Source organism: Callospermophilus lateralis, chromosome 5, assembly GCF_048772815.1.
Source record: "Callospermophilus lateralis isolate mCalLat2 chromosome 5, mCalLat2.hap1, whole genome shotgun sequence".
In the NCBI taxonomy this organism is placed as follows: domain Eukaryota; kingdom Metazoa; phylum Chordata; class Mammalia; order Rodentia; family Sciuridae; genus Callospermophilus; species Callospermophilus lateralis.
The window spans coordinates 158900938-158919392 of NC_135309.1; positions in this window are offsets into that span (position 1 = coordinate 158900938).

The window sequence follows — 18455 nt, forward strand, 5'->3', positions numbered from 1 at the left end:
TTCTTGAAGACTGGAATTCAATTCCTTATGGGATATCTGTTGGAACTTTTTCAAAGGTTGCTTGACAGCATTACAAGTTTGTAAATAAATTTTAAAATATAACTTCCTAAATAGAAGATAGCCTGGAACTTATTCTAAAATTATTGTGACTGATGCTGTCTTTAATTTGTAGGAATATAAAACATGACTACCTATTTACACAAATTTATAGAAGTAGATGTGTCATAGATTTAGATAAAAAATACTGTCTTTATTGAGTTAACAGTTTTAATCCTGCCTTAGTTTTTAAAGTGTGTGTTTAGAAGACCCATGCTGCGTTTGAAGAGTTTGTCTTGTTTCTCCTTTAACTTACTGCGTAGCTGATGTAGGACAGGTGAATCTGGACACCTGAGGAATTACCAAGAAGCAGGTTTATTTAATGTGCAGTGGTCCAGAGGGGGCTAATGCCTAAAATTCTCTGGGCCCCAAGTTTGGAAATTCTTTTAGATTTATACTCAATGGGGCAGTTACATGACAGTGCGTGGATACTTAATAGTTACTCTTTGTCCAATATTCTTAGGCTAGACAGAGGTTTTACAAATTTTTATCAAAAAAAAAAAATAAGAGATAATATCTTTAGCACAAGAACAAGCTCTCTTTGAGACAGATTCGATCACATCTTTTGTCTGAAAACCTGGCATTCACAAGAAGGGGGAAGCTTTAAACCATAGTGTATTCTGCAGACACCTTGCTGACATCCTTTGTAAAATCTTGTTGACAAGAAGCCTAATTATGGTGCGGGGTTCCTGGAGAAGCTTAATTATTACAATTACGGTGGGGGCATACATGGTCTGGATCACAGGAGGTCTTTCCTGCCTTGCGAGTTTATGGTTTTCTTCCTTGCCCTCTGTATCCCTTTGTCTACATGCATGACCAAGAGCACATCGACCTCCTGTCCTCTGCAACCATTCAACAAGCCCCTCCTCATGGAGCAGGCCTGGTGCAGAGACTGCAAGTGGGAAGGCCTGCTGGTCAAGGGCCTTCTGGTCACCTCCAACCCACCTTAAAGAGCAGAAGTCCAGAATCACCACCCACTATGTGTATTGCAAGCATTAAATGCCCTTTTTCGAAAATAATTATAGAGGTATGATAGACACACACAAAAACCTGTATACACAGAATGCAGAAAACTTGAAAAGTTTGGAGACAAACATACACAGATGAAACCATCACCAGAACAGATGGTGTGATTGTAACCATCATCTCCAAAAATCTCCTCTTGCCCTCATTTTTCACTATTATTTTCGATAGTAAGAACACTTCACATAAGATGGAGTCGGTATTCTGCAAACAGCAAATTCTCTGAAAACACAAGTGCAGGTACTAGATGCTTTGTACACACAAGGTACTCTGCACACAGTACCTGTTCTACAAATACTAGGTGCTCTTCAAAGCCTGGGTACTGAATCACATGACTTTTCTGATCAATAGGAGTGTCCAGAGGAAATCCTGGAAGGCCAGAGTGCCCTATAGTCTTCTAGAACTAGGTATGAGCAATATAGGGTGCCCGGGGCCAGAGAGTCCTCAGTTCTGATTTTTGAGCTGACACTGCTTAACTCTGTTCACTAGCTTTGGGAAAATGGAGGAAGTTCTGCACTCTGCACCCACATAAAGGTACAGGAAGGGGGAGGGACCTCACACAGTGTGAGGATTGACTAACATTGTGAAGTCAAAGTGAGTGCCACTTCAGATGGAATACATCATGATTAAGATTTTATTTTTCTTCTGCCTCACAGACCATATTCTTTTAGCACTTTAAATTGTCCAAGGCAATTCCACTTGTGCAAGCTCTTTTCAAAAGGCCCATTGTTGCTGGCCCTGCTTCTTTGCTCAGGATGACTGAGCATGGATCCTGCAGGGTGCTCACCTGGCTCACCCTCCCTGGAGCTGCCCCAGTGTGCAGGAGAGATGTGGCCAGTGCTTGGGGTAGAGGCTCTGCAGGGGGGGCCTGACTCTGCCTGCTGCCCCCTGACCTTTCCTGTTGGCCTTCCATCCATGCCCCAGTCTGTGAGGCTGAGAAGGTCTTTGTGCTGCTGTGAGCTGCAAACCCACACACTGCAGAGAGCCATCAGAGACGGGGAGAAGCTATGGGGTGCTGGTTAGGTCTTGCAGCAGACCCAAAAGAATCCTTCTTGTTGGGATTGGCAATTAGACTTCTTCTTTTTGCACTGGTGAGGATACTGTAGTGGCTGTCATTGAATCTGCTACGGATCATGCAGAAAGTCTCTGTGTCTGTCCAAGTGCACTTTGAAAGTAAGAAAGCTCTTAGTTTATCTACATGATTATATACTTATTAACTCTCCAGATGCTCTAAATTAAAGCTATATTTATAAATGAAGGTAACTCGCGGACCTCTATTTGGTCTAGGAAAACAATCAAACTTGACTTCTATCTCTGGAACATGTAATTTTCTGTTCTGGTGGCTTGGTGTCTATTGAAGGGGAACCATAGCCCCATGTGGACATTTGTGTCCTCTGCTAGGAACCACAGGGATGGCACCTTGTGGTCCTCCTGCCGGTTAGTGCCTGGAAGCGTTGCAGGTCTGAGTCTGGAAGCATGCCGACTCCTTCATTCATAATTTGCCATTGACATAAATAGTGACATTTGCAGAATGTTTTTATATAACAAAAATTATGTTAAGAAGGCAAATAAGATCTGAAATGTACACATATATATGTATTCTTTTATTATACGTGTAACCAATTAAGCTCTTCTTCACAATGATAATGTATTTATTGATTGAAATTTATATTTTTGACTTAAAGATCATGAGACAAATGAAACATGGGTTTTCCAGCCCAGAAAAGTTTTATACAAATCTCCAATGAGACTACTCCAGCAGGGGACTTATGGAAGCCACAAGCATTTCTATAAGAAGTTATGTTTTGCAGGCATGACTGCAGCATAGGCACTCTGTTTCCTTACGGTAGAACAGTAAAAATGTCAGCTTCCTCACATAGCTTTTCTTATTTATTCCACCTTCTGTCATCCTGGCTTAGGTCAACTGAGGGATATAGACAGGCTTAATGATGCACTAGAATTTTTGGATTGCTTAGAAAAATGTATCATCTCAATTAAATGGTCAAGAGCATTATTTAGAAAGTCACATAGACTTTGTAACATAATTAATATGTTACATTATTGACATAATAGCATATTATAGCTGCAACTTTATAAATCCTCAGCCCCAGCGAATATTTATTTTGAAGAGGCCTTTTGTCTGGAAACTGGACATGAGTATGTGTAATATACTGGAGTCATGAATCTGATCTTCTGTTTGCCAAGATCTAGCTGTACTACAAGTCAAGTGAGCTTTTTGAGCCTCGGTCTCCTCCCCTAAGTAAGTGGTGAGGATCCCTCTTCTGCAGCTGCTGCGAGCCATCAAAGGCAGTGAAGATGAAGATGGCAGGTCTGAAACACGTCACCCTGAGTTTTCCTTCTGGTTCTCATTACTTCTGTTTGTTACTGAAAAATCTCTCTCACATTCCAAGCTTCTCATTTATTATGATGAGGTCTATTTAATTAGCTATGATAGGAACATTAGGGGATTATCAATAGCAAGAAAATCAATTGAAGATAAAAACATAGAGAACATGAATTTTTCTTGTTGCAAAATACTATAAGTTAATTATTATAAATATAAGGCATGAGGTTTATATAATTCTTACAAATTTCAACCTAGGAGAGGAAGGAATCTTTGAATTTGTGTCAGATAGAATTTCTTCATTGCTAGACAGCTTTTTTTTGTTGTTGTTGTTTTAAAAATACCTGATGAGAACAACTTAGAAAAAGAAAAGTCTATTTTGGGCTCTTGTTTTCAGAGGTTCCGTACATTATTGGCTGACTCCATTGCTGTTGGCAGAGGTGAGAACACCAGGGCAGGAGGGCATGGGAAGGAAAGCTGTTCAGTTCCTGACAGCCAGGACGAGAGTGTGGAGAGAGTGAGAGGTGGAGGTGCTGCAGAGAAGCTACGGCCCTCCAGGGAACAGTGGTCCACCTTCTCCAGCACACCACACCTGCAAACACCAGCGAGTCCATTCAAACTAAGGTGGACCAATTAGGTTACGTCTCACATGACTTAATCATCTCCCTTTAAGACATTTCTGTGCTAACGAAGCATTTGTGGGACCCCACATATCCTATTCATTACACTTTCCAACATGGTTTAGGGAAAAATACCTCTCAAGATGTATCCAAGAATAGAAACAAATGCTGGGCCAGATATACCAAGGGCATTCCAAACAGGAACAGTGTTGGTATTTCAAAAACTATATTCATTACTGAAGTTTTACACAGAAGATAAAATCCTTGGCTCAATGGCTGTAATCAAAGATACGATCTTGATATGGACCATGGAATAAGTAGAAATCTTCCTAATCCAGAGACACAACCATGGAAAACCTGAAAATATCAAAAGAAAGTCTTCCCTACCTGCTGCTAAAGGGATTCTGTGAAAGTTAATCAAAATTGATATGGTGAACTTTAAATTGCCCACTGTCAAATAATGCCACTGAGGATAAAGGTAACTGTTAATTGTAAGTTCAACAACAGCATGAAAAAAATAATAATAATAGCTAAGCACTTTATTCCTGTTTAGCATGGTTGGGATAATCAAATGCATTTGAAAATGTCCTTACATGATCCTGATTCCTTAGGAAAAATTCTCACTTATCTGAAACCCTTCAGTCTGCAGAGGGTGAAAACTTCTACCTCTCCCAAAATGCTGTGGCCAATTCAGAAAATGCAGGTAAAGGCCTGGGAAATTAGGTAGTCAGGGCAAATTTGCACTAAAACAAGCCTGTTTAAAAGGCCCAAAAGAGAAGCTTTGATTACCTTTACACTCAGTCTTTTTTTTTTTTTTCCTTTTCTGAGAAGTATCAAATGAATTTGTCTCAAATGAGTAAGACCTGAATGAGTTAAGCTGTAAGCAGCAATACCAGTACAATAAAGATTTGCTGAGGTTCATGAGAATGGTCATTCCAGTTTTGAATTTACATAGATCCTCAATTTGCTCAAACTGCTTTTTAAAAGAAATCTTAATTCTTAAATAAACCCTGGTTCTTCCTAACAAGTTGTTTGTTTTTCTTTATGTACTAAAAATATGAAAATCAATGACATAATTCCTAAATTGAAGATGTTTAAACATTGTGGAGGTGATTTATTTCAAAAATTGGAAGCTAACTTCTGGCACTGGTATTTTAATAGTTAAGACAAATTTATGGAGTAAAGAGAAATATGCTTCATCATTTTAAGATTTATTAAGGTTATTTTAGACTTTAAAAAGACTTTCCCAAAATCATTTTTGCAATTCTCTGGTGGTTAGTTAGAGGTGCTTTGAACATTCAGTTCACTGTTGCAATGCTACTCAGTGCTGGGAAGGGCACTCTTCAAACTCACGTGATGCCTTTGAAATTTTTATGAACTTTCTCAAATTGTTTTGCAAGTTGTTTAATCAAATGTCTCAGTCACAGACATGGTAACTAAAGATTGTATGTCATAGATATAACACATTCTCCAATTCTACATAAGCAATAGTAAGTAGGACATTGTACTGAGAACTCTAAGAAATGCATCTCATCACATGGTTCATATCAAAGCCACCTGTTAGTCAACATTATATTACTACAACAAAATACCCTTGGGAATTAAACTTTAAAAGAGAGGTTTACTTTGCCTCATGGTTCTGAAGTTTCCAGAACAGGCAGCGCCTTTGGCTTTGGACCTCTGGTGAAGCCACTGCTCCAGCAGTGGCAAGGCTCATCACAGCCAGGAAGCAGAAGGAAGGACGGCTGGCAGGATCCCAGCTGTCTTCTGAGGGCATGCCCATGACCTTGGCTCCTCCACAGCACCACCTCCCAAAGATTCAGAGAACATCCCAGTGTATCTACGCTGGGGTGCAACACGTTAAGCTTTGGGGACACTGTCCTTGTCTAAACCATAACCAACATATCTATCTACAGAATGCTTATATCTCTATGTACACCACCTTATTTTAAAATGTGTCAATCCATTATTCAGATGTTCTATTTTAAGCTCCGTTGTTAATATAACGCTTATTAATTCAAAATGTCCCATGACATTTTTATGTTTCATCTCAAAATGTGTTGACTATTCAGACTTGCAAAGTTTCCCAGTTGTATGTGCCTTTGAACATAATGGCTTGACCTCTCTGTGATTTTAATTTTCTTAAATCAGAAACAGGAGCAGCAGTTATCTTGTTGGGTTTTTGTTAGCATCATAGAAATTTATTTAAAGAACTTAATTCCATGGCTTACAAAGTGCAAAAAGTGTCCAAGGTCAGCAATTTTATTATTGTTATTCCACTAAGCCATTCCTAATTCTGTGTGCTATATTTATTTATTTATACATGGAAGCACATGTATTTTGAACACATTGGAATTCCAGGAGGTGAATCTTTTCTCTTATTCTCTATGCCATTCAAAGAAGTCAGAGCCAGGTTAATAGTTGATGTTGGTTCTGAAGCTTTCAAACACACAATATGCACACACATTCATATATGCATCTAATCTGCTTTTGTGTCTCAACTAGAACAGAAGATTACTAAATGATGTGATTGATTTAATCATTCAATTGTACATTCAGTAGACGTCTTTTTCCCACTAAATTCTGCAGCCCACTCTAATATTTGAAAAATAATTAGCAGAGTACAGAGTGCAGTTTCCTAATATGAACATAAATACCAACATGCTTATAGCAATCTGTTTTACTCCAGATGGAGAAGATTCTCCACAAATTTGACGAAGTGAATCAGCTTAAATAAAAGCTGAAAAAAAGCCAATTGCTTATTAAGAATGGCAGGCGACCATCTGTGGCTTTCCAGTGTGTGTGTAACTGAGAGTCCAATGGAATGAGGATTGTTGGGGGAGCCTCAAGTATCAGGTGTGCCTGGGAGAGGATACCACTCCATTCACTGTCTCCAGAGCAGCTACAAGCAGCTGTGCCAGAAGTGCCTGTGGACGTCCCAGGGGTAGATGTCACATAGATGACAGCAGCGCCTTGCAGCTGGGTGATGCGTGGGGGGACATCTCAGCTCTGACTTGAGTGCATGAAGACTCAGCAAGTTCTTCAAAGCCTCAGAAACACAGGGTCTCAGACCTTGTTTTGAACTGCATTTGTGCAAATGGGGATGAACTGTGAGGAGCAAGCCTGTGAGGCATGAGCTCTTAGCTTGAGCTTCTCCTACAGAGACGTGAGGCAATGGCTCAGAGTATATAGTTCCCCTGGGAGGTGACTGCACTGCAGCAGGAGAGAGGGATGAGAAGGGCAGAGCAGCGGGGAAGCAAGCCATTGTGAGGATCCATCATGGACAGCCTGGCTATGGACAGTGAGGGCGGGTCCCCCGGGACTGCTGAGGCAGATGCAGAGGCCTCCTAGAGGAGACTTTCCCACAGGTTACTCACTGCTTAAAACTTCCTGGGGATGAAGCTTCAGAGAGGCCCCAAGGTGGGGGAAAAGAAAGTGAGGTGGGTGCTGCTGGCTGAGAGTAAGCCCCTGGGGTTGTATTCCTTGGATGCCACTGAAATCCCAGCTGAGCAAGGAAATGCACTTTCTTTTCATCTTTATATGGTACAACTAGTGCAAAGCCTGAAGTTGGTTCTGGCCGGGGAGACGTGGAGTGCTCCTGAGAAACATGCTCCTGTTCCTCTGTCCCTGTTCCTAAGGGAGCAGGAAGGAAAGGTCCTTTCTTCCTGTGAGCACCGGTGTGTGTGAGCCTGGAGTGCTGCTTCTCACGCACCGGGAGATGTCTGTGGCAGGGACAAGATAATTTATAATAAGAAAAAGGTTTATTTTGGTCACAGTTTGAGAGGCTCCAGTCTGTGATTGGGTGGACCCATTGCTTTTTGGCCTCTGATGGGAGCGTCAGATAGCAATGGCAGGGAGTAGGTGGTGGAGTGAAGAGTTCACCTCCCAGCAACCCAGGAAGGGGGGGAGGGGGAACAGGTCAATGTCCCACAATCCTCTCCAATGACCCAAGGACCTCTCATAAGATGCCAGCTCCTAAAATCCTGCCACCTCTCGATTAAGCCACCCTAGGGACCAAATCTTTATTTAACACATGGGCCTTGGGTCATGTTCCCACACTTTCACAGTTAGTTTGAACCCGAATCACCCCAACTGTGATGCCCACTCACCATCCCTTTACCACCCTCCTCCCCAGAAATGAGTCCTAAGCCCAGTAAGCGCTCACTGTGACAGGTGCCTCCTTAGAAATTGCCTTATGCACGACCCGGTGGAAACGATGGAGAATTTCTATGTGACAGTTTACCACCAAATCAACAAATTATGTTGACCTTCAACAGAAAGGTCATGGCATAAACTCTGTAATTGCACCATTATTTCTGAATGCATTTACTTATATTTCCAACTGGTCCTCAGTGAGGAAGCAGCCCATGATTACTCCAGACGAAGCACGGTATTGAATCTTCATAAGAATGAAAATGTGAAATGTGCTCTTAATGTTTTCAAATATCTGTGAAGAGCCAGTAAACATGGAAGATTGGCTGGGTGAAAATGTCAGGTTTTGTTCAAAGAGCTTCCTCCTGAGAAAGAGGAAATGTTGGCACACATAATTATGTGCAGACAGCCACGAAACTATAGATTTTCCAACACTTGGCATCAGAAGTTCTGCAGTCAAGTGTAAACATGATGCACAACACAGGTGAGGAGACAAAAAAATGAAGGATTATAGGAATTAATCCATCAAAAGTCTGCCTGGAGGACATATAAATAATCATCTACAACCTCCAGGAATTGCAATTGCAAGCTGAGAAATGGAGAATTTAATAAAAATGTTATCTTATATTATGGGTCGGGTCTGTGGGAGAAGTTTTTTGACTTTAGAAAAAGAAGGTAATTTATATTTCTTATACCTGCCTAGAATAGTTCAAATACAGTGATTATAACTTTGTTTTTCAAATAGTATACAAGTTTCCTAATGTAAAAATGAAGATGGTGTGTAGTTCATAAATTTCATGATAAAATATTCTCTGTATCAACAATCAAGATCCCAACCTTTACTTAAGGGAGCAACAGACATTTCTGTCTTTGGAACTGTGCAAGCTATAGCACATATTATCCCCCAAATTTTACTCACTGAACTAGCTATAAGACATAAAATTTGGTATTTTGTGATTTCTTCTTTATCCCAGGAGTTATTGATAAGCATAATGTTTAATTTCCAAATATTTTGGTTTTTTCAGATCTTTCTGTAATTGACTTCTATTTAATGATTGAGTTAAAACAATCAAATCATTAACTCATTAATACACAGTTGTTTTTAATTAATGGGTCCACAGATACAAATTTGCCTGATTTTTATTGTATTCAATTATTTATACCTACTTTGTACTCCTGAATATGGCCCATGGCATTTGAAAAAAAAATGGATGTTTTGCTATCTTTGGAATGAATTTTCTATAAATGTCATTGAGATCGAGTTTGTTGAAAGATTATTTATGTCCTCATGTCCTTTCTGATTTTCTGTTTACTTATTCTATCAAGTCTGAGAAAGGAGTGCTGGAAGCTGCAGCTGGAACTGTGGGTTTCAATGTCTCCTTTCAGCTCTGTTTGATTTGCTCTGTTCCAAGGCTGTCTGGATGCACGCACACATTCATAGATGTTGTGACTTCATGTTGACTTGATCATCCCGGCTTATATAATTCTCCTTTTCTCCCCAATATCAGAATTCTAGTTCTAAAGGTTACATGAATATTAACATAGCCTCTCTGATATTAGTATTTCCATATATCTTTGATTAATTACTCTTTGTATGAGAAGTATGTAGCATCCTTTAACTTATCCCTGTTTCCTCATACTTAAACCGACTCTCTTGTAGACAGCATATAGCTGTTTCCAGGTTTGCACGTAACATGGAAATCTCTGGCTTTTAATCTGTGTTAGACCATTAGATGTGTACTGTAATTCTTCACTTAAATTTAAATCATGGTTGGTATTCATTTTCTATTTTATGCATGAAGGTTCCCCCCTACTTTCCTGGTATTGGATTATTTTGAAATGCTTGTATAATTATATAATTCCATTTTATCACCATTATTGATTTTCAGATACTTAATTTTTGCATTGAGCTTTACATTACACATTTTAACTTATTAAAATCTACCTGTGAATAAAAATATGCTATTTCTGCTATAGTTAAAAACTTTTTAATAATTTGTTCCTTTTATATACATGACAGTAGAATGAATGTTGATATATTATACATATATGGAGTACGACTTCCCATTCTTCTATTTGTACAGGATGTGGAATTACACTGGTCATGTATTCATATATGAACATAGGAAAGTAATGTTCAATTCATTCTAACTTTCCCACTCAAAATACCCCTCCCTTCCTTTCATTTTCTTTTGTCTAATCCAGAGTACTTCTATTTTTCCCTACCCACTCCCCTTATTGTGTGTTAGCATCTGCATATCAGAGAAAACATTTGGCCTTGGGGTTTTGGGGATTGGCTTATTTCACATAGCATGATAGTCTCCAGTTCCATCCATTTACAGGCAAATGCCATAATTTCATTTCTCTTTATGGCTAAGGGATATTCCATTGTGTATATGTACCACATTTTCTTTATCTATTCATCTGTTGAAGTGCTCTAGTTTGGTTCCATATCTCAGCTATTGTGAATTGAGTTTCTATAAAAATTGATGTGGCTGCATCACTGTAGTATGCTGATTTTAAGTCCTTTTGGGTACAGAAGAAGAAGTGGGTCAAATGGTGATTCCATTATTAGTTTTATGAAGAATTTCCATACTGTTTTCTAAAGTGGTTGCACCAATTTGCAGTCCCTCCAGCAATGTATGGGTGTACCTTTTTCTCCACATTCTTGCCAACATTCATTGTTACTTATACTTTTGATAATTGCCATTCGGAGTGCAGTGAGATGAAATCTCAATGTAGTTTTAGTTTGCATTTCTCTAACCAGAGATATTTAACATTTTTTTCATATATTTTTTGACCAATTGTACTTCTTCCTCTGTGAAGTGCCTGTTCATTTCTTTACCCCATTTATTGATTCGGTTATTCGCTCTTTTGGTTTTAGGTGTTTTGAGTTCTTTATATATCCTGGAGATTAATGTTCTATCTGAGATGCAGGTGGCAAAGATTTTTCTCTTTCTCTAGGGTTCCTCTTCACATTATTAATTGTTCCCTTTGCTGACAAGAAAATTTTTAGTTTGATACCATCCCATTTTTTATGTCCAAATATGCTTATTGCTGCATTTTCATAAAAGCAAAAGATTGGGGGCCATTTAAATGTCTTATTGTGGTGGATTAGTTAAGATAAATTTTCAATATCTAGTTAATGGAACATTATCAATTTGCTCAATTGCTTAAGAAAGTAGGTAATTGCTTGTTATGCATCTCAAAATTAAGCACAGAGTGTGACTATATTAAAATAAACTTCTTGCGTGGAGGAAGGCTAGAATGGCAAACACTTTTATAATGAAGAGAAAATATCAGACACAATTTTGCATCAGGTATTTAGAGACTTTCCAGAGGCAAAGCCTTGCTTGTCTTAGGCTCCTTAATATCAACAGTTCTGTAGTCTCCAGGCCTCCCTGATGTGTGTCAGTTATAATTTCTGGGTGAAAAGAGAAGTTGGAGGCCTGTGTTGGGCTGTGTGTCTTTTTCATGAGCTGATACGTCATCAGTATGTGCATGTGCAAGGAGACATTTATCTGTTTAAGGGAAATTGTTCTTAGATTTGTGGAGTAACCAGAGATATTTAGTATATTCAGATTGGAATGATCCTCATCATTAATTCTGGAACATTTATATCTCTTCAAAAGAAACCCTGAACCCAATCACTGTCCCATCATCCTGTTCTCTTAACTACTGATAACCATTTTTGTTTTTTTTACTTTCCATCTTTAAGGATTTTTCTATTGTGGATATTTCCAATAAATAAAGTTATACAACTTGCGGTTACATGAGTCTGGCTCATTCATATTGAAACATTTATCTAATTCACTCTTTCTGTGTGGCCACATAACATTCCATGGCAGGCCAGAGTTTTCTTATCTATGCACTGTTTGTAGCTATCATAACACCTGGATTCTTGATTTTACTTCTTGCACTTTAGAAATCTTGTTAAGGAAGTTGGCTCTTAAGCCAATATGATGTAGATTTGAGTCTATTTTTTTTTTTCTATCAGGTGCAAGGTCCTGGTCTAATACTTAGGTCCTTGATCCCCTTTGAGTTGAGTTTTGTGCAAGGTGAAAGGTAGGGGTCTAATTTCATTTTATTACATATGGATTTCCAGTTTTTCTAGCACCATTTAAAAAATCTATTCTAATTTGTTATACATGATGACAGAATGCCATTCATTTCCTATTATATATATAGAGCACAATTTTTCAAGACACTGGTTTTATACAAAGTATTTTCACACCTTTCATGTCTTCATACATGCACTCAGGGTAATAATGTCTAACTCATTGCACCATCATTCCTACCCCCCTGCCCCCTCCCTTCCCCTCCCTCCCCTTTGACCTATCCAAAGTTCCTCCACTCCTCCCATGCCCGCCCATTGTCATTATGAGTCTCATACCCTCATATCAAAGAAAACATTTGGCCTTTGGTTTTTTGGGGATTGGCTTGCTTCACTTAGCATTATATTCTCCAACTCCATCCATTTACCTGCAAATGCCATGATTTTATTCTCTTTTAATGTTCCATTGAGTATATATACCACAGTAATATATGAGTAATGTTCCATTATGTATATATACCACAGTTTCCCTATCCATTCATATAATGAGAGGCATCTGAGTTGGTTCCACAATTTAGCTATTGTGAATTGTGCCACTATAAACATTGACATGACTCTGTCCCTGTAGTAATCTGATTTTAAATCCTTTGAGTATACACTGAAGAGTGGAATAGCTGGGTCAAATGGTGGTTCCATTCTAAGTTTTCCAAGGAATCTCCATACTGCTTTCCATATTGGCTGCACCAATTTGCAGTCCCACAGCAGTGTATTAGTGTGCCTTTTTCCCACATCCTCACCAACATTTATTGTTGTTTGTTTTCTAATAGTTGTAATTCTGACTGGAGTGAGAAGAAATATTAGATTAGTTTTGATTTGCATTTCTCTAATTGCTAGAGATGTTGAACATTTTTTCATATGTTTATTGATTGATTGTATATCCTCTTCTGAGAAGTGTCTGTTCAGGTCCTTGACCCATTTATTGAGTGGGTTATTTGTTTTTTTTAGTGCTAAGGTTTTTGAGTGCTTTAAATATCCTACAGATCACTGCTCTATCTGATGAGCTTGTGGTAAAGATCTGCTCCCATTCTGTAGGCTCTATATTGACCTCACTGATTGTTTCTTTTGCTGAGAAGAAGCTTTTTAGTTTAAATCCATCCCATTTATTGATTCTTTGTTTAAATTCTTGCAGTAAGGAGTTTTATTAAGAAATTTGGGGCCTAATCCGACATGATGGAGATCTGGGCCTATTTTTTCTTTCATTAGATGCAAAGTTTCTAGTTTAATTCCTAGGTCCTTCATTCACTTTGAGTTGAGTTTTGTGCATAGTGAGAGATAGAGTTTTAATTTCATTTTGTTACACGTGGATTTTCATTTTTTCTCAGCACCATTTGGTGAAGATTCTATCTTTTCTGCAATGCATGTTTTGACACCTTTGTCTAATATTAGATAACTGAAGTTAGGTGAGTTAGAATCTGTGTCTTCTATTCCGTACCCTTGGTCTACAGGTCTATTTTGGTTCCAGTAGCATGCTGTTTTAATTACTATTGCTATATAGTATAGTTTTATGGCTGGAATAGTAATGCCACCAGCTTCATTATTCTTGGTAAGGATTGCTTTGGCTATTCTGAGTATTTTTCTAGGTGAATTTCACCATTGCTTTTTCTATTTCTATAAGGAATGTCATTGGGATTTTGATCAAAATTGCATTAAATCTGTATAGTGCTTTTGGAAATATGGTCATTTTGACAATATTAATTCTGCTTATGTAAGATCAAGGTAGATATTTCCATCTTCTAAGGTCTTCTTTAATTTCTTTCTTTAGTGTGTTGTAATTTTCATTGTAGAGGTCTTTCACCCCTTTTGTTAAATTTATTCTCACATATATATTTTTTGAGGCTATTATAAATGGGGTGGTTTTTCTAGTTTCACTTTTGGCAGATTTGTCACTGAAGTACAGAAATGACTTTGATTTATGGGTTTTGATTTTATATCCAGATACTTTGCTGAATTCACTTATTAGTTCTAGGAGATTTCTGGTGGACTGTTTTGGGTCTTCTAGGTATAGAATCATATTGTCTGCAAATAGTGCTAATTTGAGTTCTTCTTTTCCTATCCATATCCCTTTAAATTCTTTTGTCTGCCTGATTCCTCTGACTATAGTTTCAAGAACTATGTTAAATAGAAGTGGCCTAGCACCATTTTTTGAAGTGGCTATTTTTCTCCAATGTATGTTTTGCCACCTTTGAGTAGTATGAGATACCTGTATTTATGTGGGTTTGTCTCTATATCTTCTATTCTGTACCACTGACCTATGTGTCTGTTTTGGTGTCAATACCATAAGCCATTTTTTGTTAGCATAGCTCTGGAGTATAATTTAAGGTCTGGTATTGTGATGCCTGCTGCTTCAATTTTCTTTTAAGGATTGCATTGGCTATTTTGGCTTTTTAATTTTTTTTGCAAATGAATTTCATGAGTGCTTTTTCTATTTCTGCAAAGAATGTCATTAGAATTTTAATAGGAATTGCATTAAATCTGTATCATATTTTTGGTAGGATGGTCATTTTGACAATGTTAATTCCGCCTATTCAGGAACATGAGAGATCTTTTCCATCTTCTAATATCCTCTTCAATTTCTTTCTTTGGTGTTCTGCAGTTTTAATTGTAGATGTTTTGCACCCCTTTTGTTAGATTGATTCCCAGATATGTTTTGAGGCTATTGTGAATGAGATAGTTTTCCTAATTTCTCTTTCAACTGATTCATCACTGATGTATAGGAATGAAATTGATTATGAGTGTTACTTTTATATCTTGCTACATTGCTGAATTCATTCATTAGTTCTAGAAGTTTTCTGGTGGAGTTTTTTGGTCTTCTAATATAGAATCATGTTGTCAGCAAATGTGATAGTCTTTTCCTATTTGTATCCCTTTAATTTCTTCCTTCTGTCTAATTGCTCTGGCCAGAGTTTCCAGGAATCTGTTGAATAGAAGTGGTGAAAGAGGGTATCCTTGTCTTGTTCCAGATTTTAGAGGGAATGCTTCCCATTTGTCTCCAGTTAGAATGATGTTGGCCTTGGGTTAGCATACTTAGCTTTTACAATGTTGAGGTATGTTCCTGTTATCCCTAATATTTCTAGTGTTAAATGAAGGGGGGCTGTATTTTGTCAAAGCTTTTTTGGCATCTATGGTATAATTATATGATTCTTGCCTTTACATTTATTGATGTAATTAATTACATTTATTGATTTCTGTGGGTTGAAACAAACTTGCATTTCTGGGATAAACTCCATTTGATCATGGTGCACTATCTTTTTAGCATGTTTTTGTATGTGATGCATCAGAATTTTTACATCTGAGCTCATCAGGGATATTGATCTAAAATTTTCTTTCCTTGTGTGTCTTTGTCTGGTCTTGGTATCAGGGTGATACTAGCTTCATAGAATGAGTTTGGAAGAGTTCCCTCATTTTCTATTTCATGGAATAATTTGAGGAGTATTGGTGTTAATTCTTGTTTGAAGGTCTGTTAAAACTTGGCTGATAATCAATCTGGTTCTGGGTTTTTCTTACTTGGTAGAATTTTATTGGCATCTTCAATTTCATTGCCTGAAATTGATCTGTTCAAATTGGCTAGGTCCTCCTGACTCAGTTTTGGTAGCTCATATGTCTCTAGAAATTTGCCAATGTCATCAAGATTTTCTATTTCACTTGTGTTTAAATTTTCATATGTATTTCATTAATGTCCATCATGAAAATTACCTTTTCATCACAAAGTTTAGTAATTTGAGTTTTCTCTCTTTCTCTTTGTGAGCATGGCTAAGTGTTTACCTTTTTTTTTCATTTTTAAAAGAACCAACTTTTTTCTTTGTCAATATTTTGAATTCTTTCTTTGTTCCAATTTCATTGTTTTTTGATCTGATTTTAATTTTTTAATTATTAATTATGTCTTTTACTGCATTTGTTCTTCTTTTTCTAGAGCTTTAAAATGTAATTTTAGGTCATTTATTTGTTAAATTTTTATGCTTTTTTTTTACCTGTAAGTATTTTTTATTCCATCCCTGATTTCTTCTATTATCCATCTGTCATTCAATAGCATGTCATTTAGTCTTGAGGTGTTAAAATAGCTTCTATTTTTTATTTTATCATTGATTTCTAATTTCATTCCATTATGATTTGACAGAATACAGGGTCTTATTATTATTATTATTTTTTGTATTTGCTAAGAGTTGCTTTGTGGTATAAGATATGGTCTATTTTAGCAAAAGATTTATGTGCTGCTGAGAAGAAAGAGTATTCACTCACTGATGGATGAAATATTCTATACACTTTGTTAATTCTAAATTATTGGTTGTATTATTTAGTTCTATAGTTTCTTCGATTAGTTTCTGTTTGGAGGCTGTATCCAGTGATCAGAGAGGTGTGTTAAAGTCACCCAGTATTATTGTGTTGTGGTCTATTTGATTCTTGAAATTGAGAAAGATTTGTTTGATGTACATAGATGCTCCATTGTTTGGGATATAAATATTTATGATTGCTATATTTTGTTGATGCGTAATTCCTTTAAGCAGTATGAAATGTCCTTCTTTGTCACTTCTGATTAACTTTGACTTGAAGTCCACTTTATCTGAGGATAGAAATCCCTGATTGTTTATAAATTCCATGTGAATGATTTAAAAAATCTTTTATAATATTTCCTTTTTTCCTACATCATTCTGGCCATATATCTTATTTCTCCATATACTATGAGTCCCACTGAAACTGGTTCCTAGTTTGGCTTTCAACTTCCAATTATCCTTAAAGATAGATTTCAAAATAAGAAAAAAATGTCCTTCATGTTTATTTCTGTATTACCATTTCTGATGTTATTTATTACTTTGTCTAGATTCAACTTTTTATTTTATCACATTTTCTTTCTTCTGTCAATATTGTTTCCTTTAGTATTTCTTTGAATAAGATCCATCTGGTGATAAATTCTCTGTTTTTCTTTCTTTTTTATGTCTAAAGAAATGTCTCCTTGTCTTTATTTTGAAGAGCATTTTGCTGGTAAATAACAATAGCAATGATTGACAAATTTTTCTTTTATCTCTATACAAGTGCCTGGTCTCCTAGTTTGCATACTTTATATGAAACACGTCTTCCTGCTCTTACTGTTGTATGTATGTAGCATTTTCTTTGGTTACCTCTCAGGTTTTCTTGTTATATTTGATTTTTAGTGATTTGATAGTGCTGTGCGTTGCAGTGGTTTTTGTGGCTTTTCTTCCTGGCATTTACTGAACTTCTCAGATGCTTACCCTTGGAGTTTGCATCACACTTTGTATCTACCTCTTCTTGGGATGTCTCCATCCCAGCCTATCCTCTTCCCTGTCTTGTGCAGCCGTTGTGAGTGGGTGAGCCTGCTCAGGGCTGTCTCACAGCAAACTTGACTCATTTCCTTCCATCTATTTTCTCTCTGTGTGGCTTTGAGATGATTTCTACAGCAAAGTCTTTAAATGCATTGCTCTTTTCTCCTATAATGTCTAATCTGTTGTTAATTATATCCTCCTTTAGCTCCATGTCAGCTATTGAACATTTCCTATTCTAAAATTTTTTGTTGAGTCTTTCCCTATTTTTCAAAGCTCTTCTTGATACCAGTCTTAGAGATTGGGAACTGATTCTTGTTCCCCAGTGTTGAAAATTAAACACTCAAGAGATAGCAGGCATGCATAGAGAGCAAGTTTTTTGTAAGAAAGGGACAGAGGCAGACTTCTCCCAAGAGAACGGGTCCCAGAGGTGTCTGCAGGCAGTGATGTGTCTTGCTCTTTTATAGACCCTAGGCCCCCTTTTTAATTATTGCCTTCTCTTTCTTCTCCATGTAAGTGCCTGAGAGCAGGGACACAGGTTATTCATTAGCAACCCAGTGCCCAGGAGCACAGTTGCACAGGTGAACAATCCATGGTTCTCTCTTTGACAGCCGGTCACCGCCCCCTGGACCCCCCTCCTCCATTCCCTACACTGATGCCTGACCTCCCACCCTTGCCTCAACTGGCTGAGGAATGTGACAGAACCTATCCACTTAGGCTGGGCGGAGCTGCAGATGGATTCCTGTGTGGTGAAGAAAGCATGTGGGGGTCAGCTCAGTGGGCCCCTTTTATGGAATTATTCTCTTAACCTCATGTTCCCACCACTCCCGTCT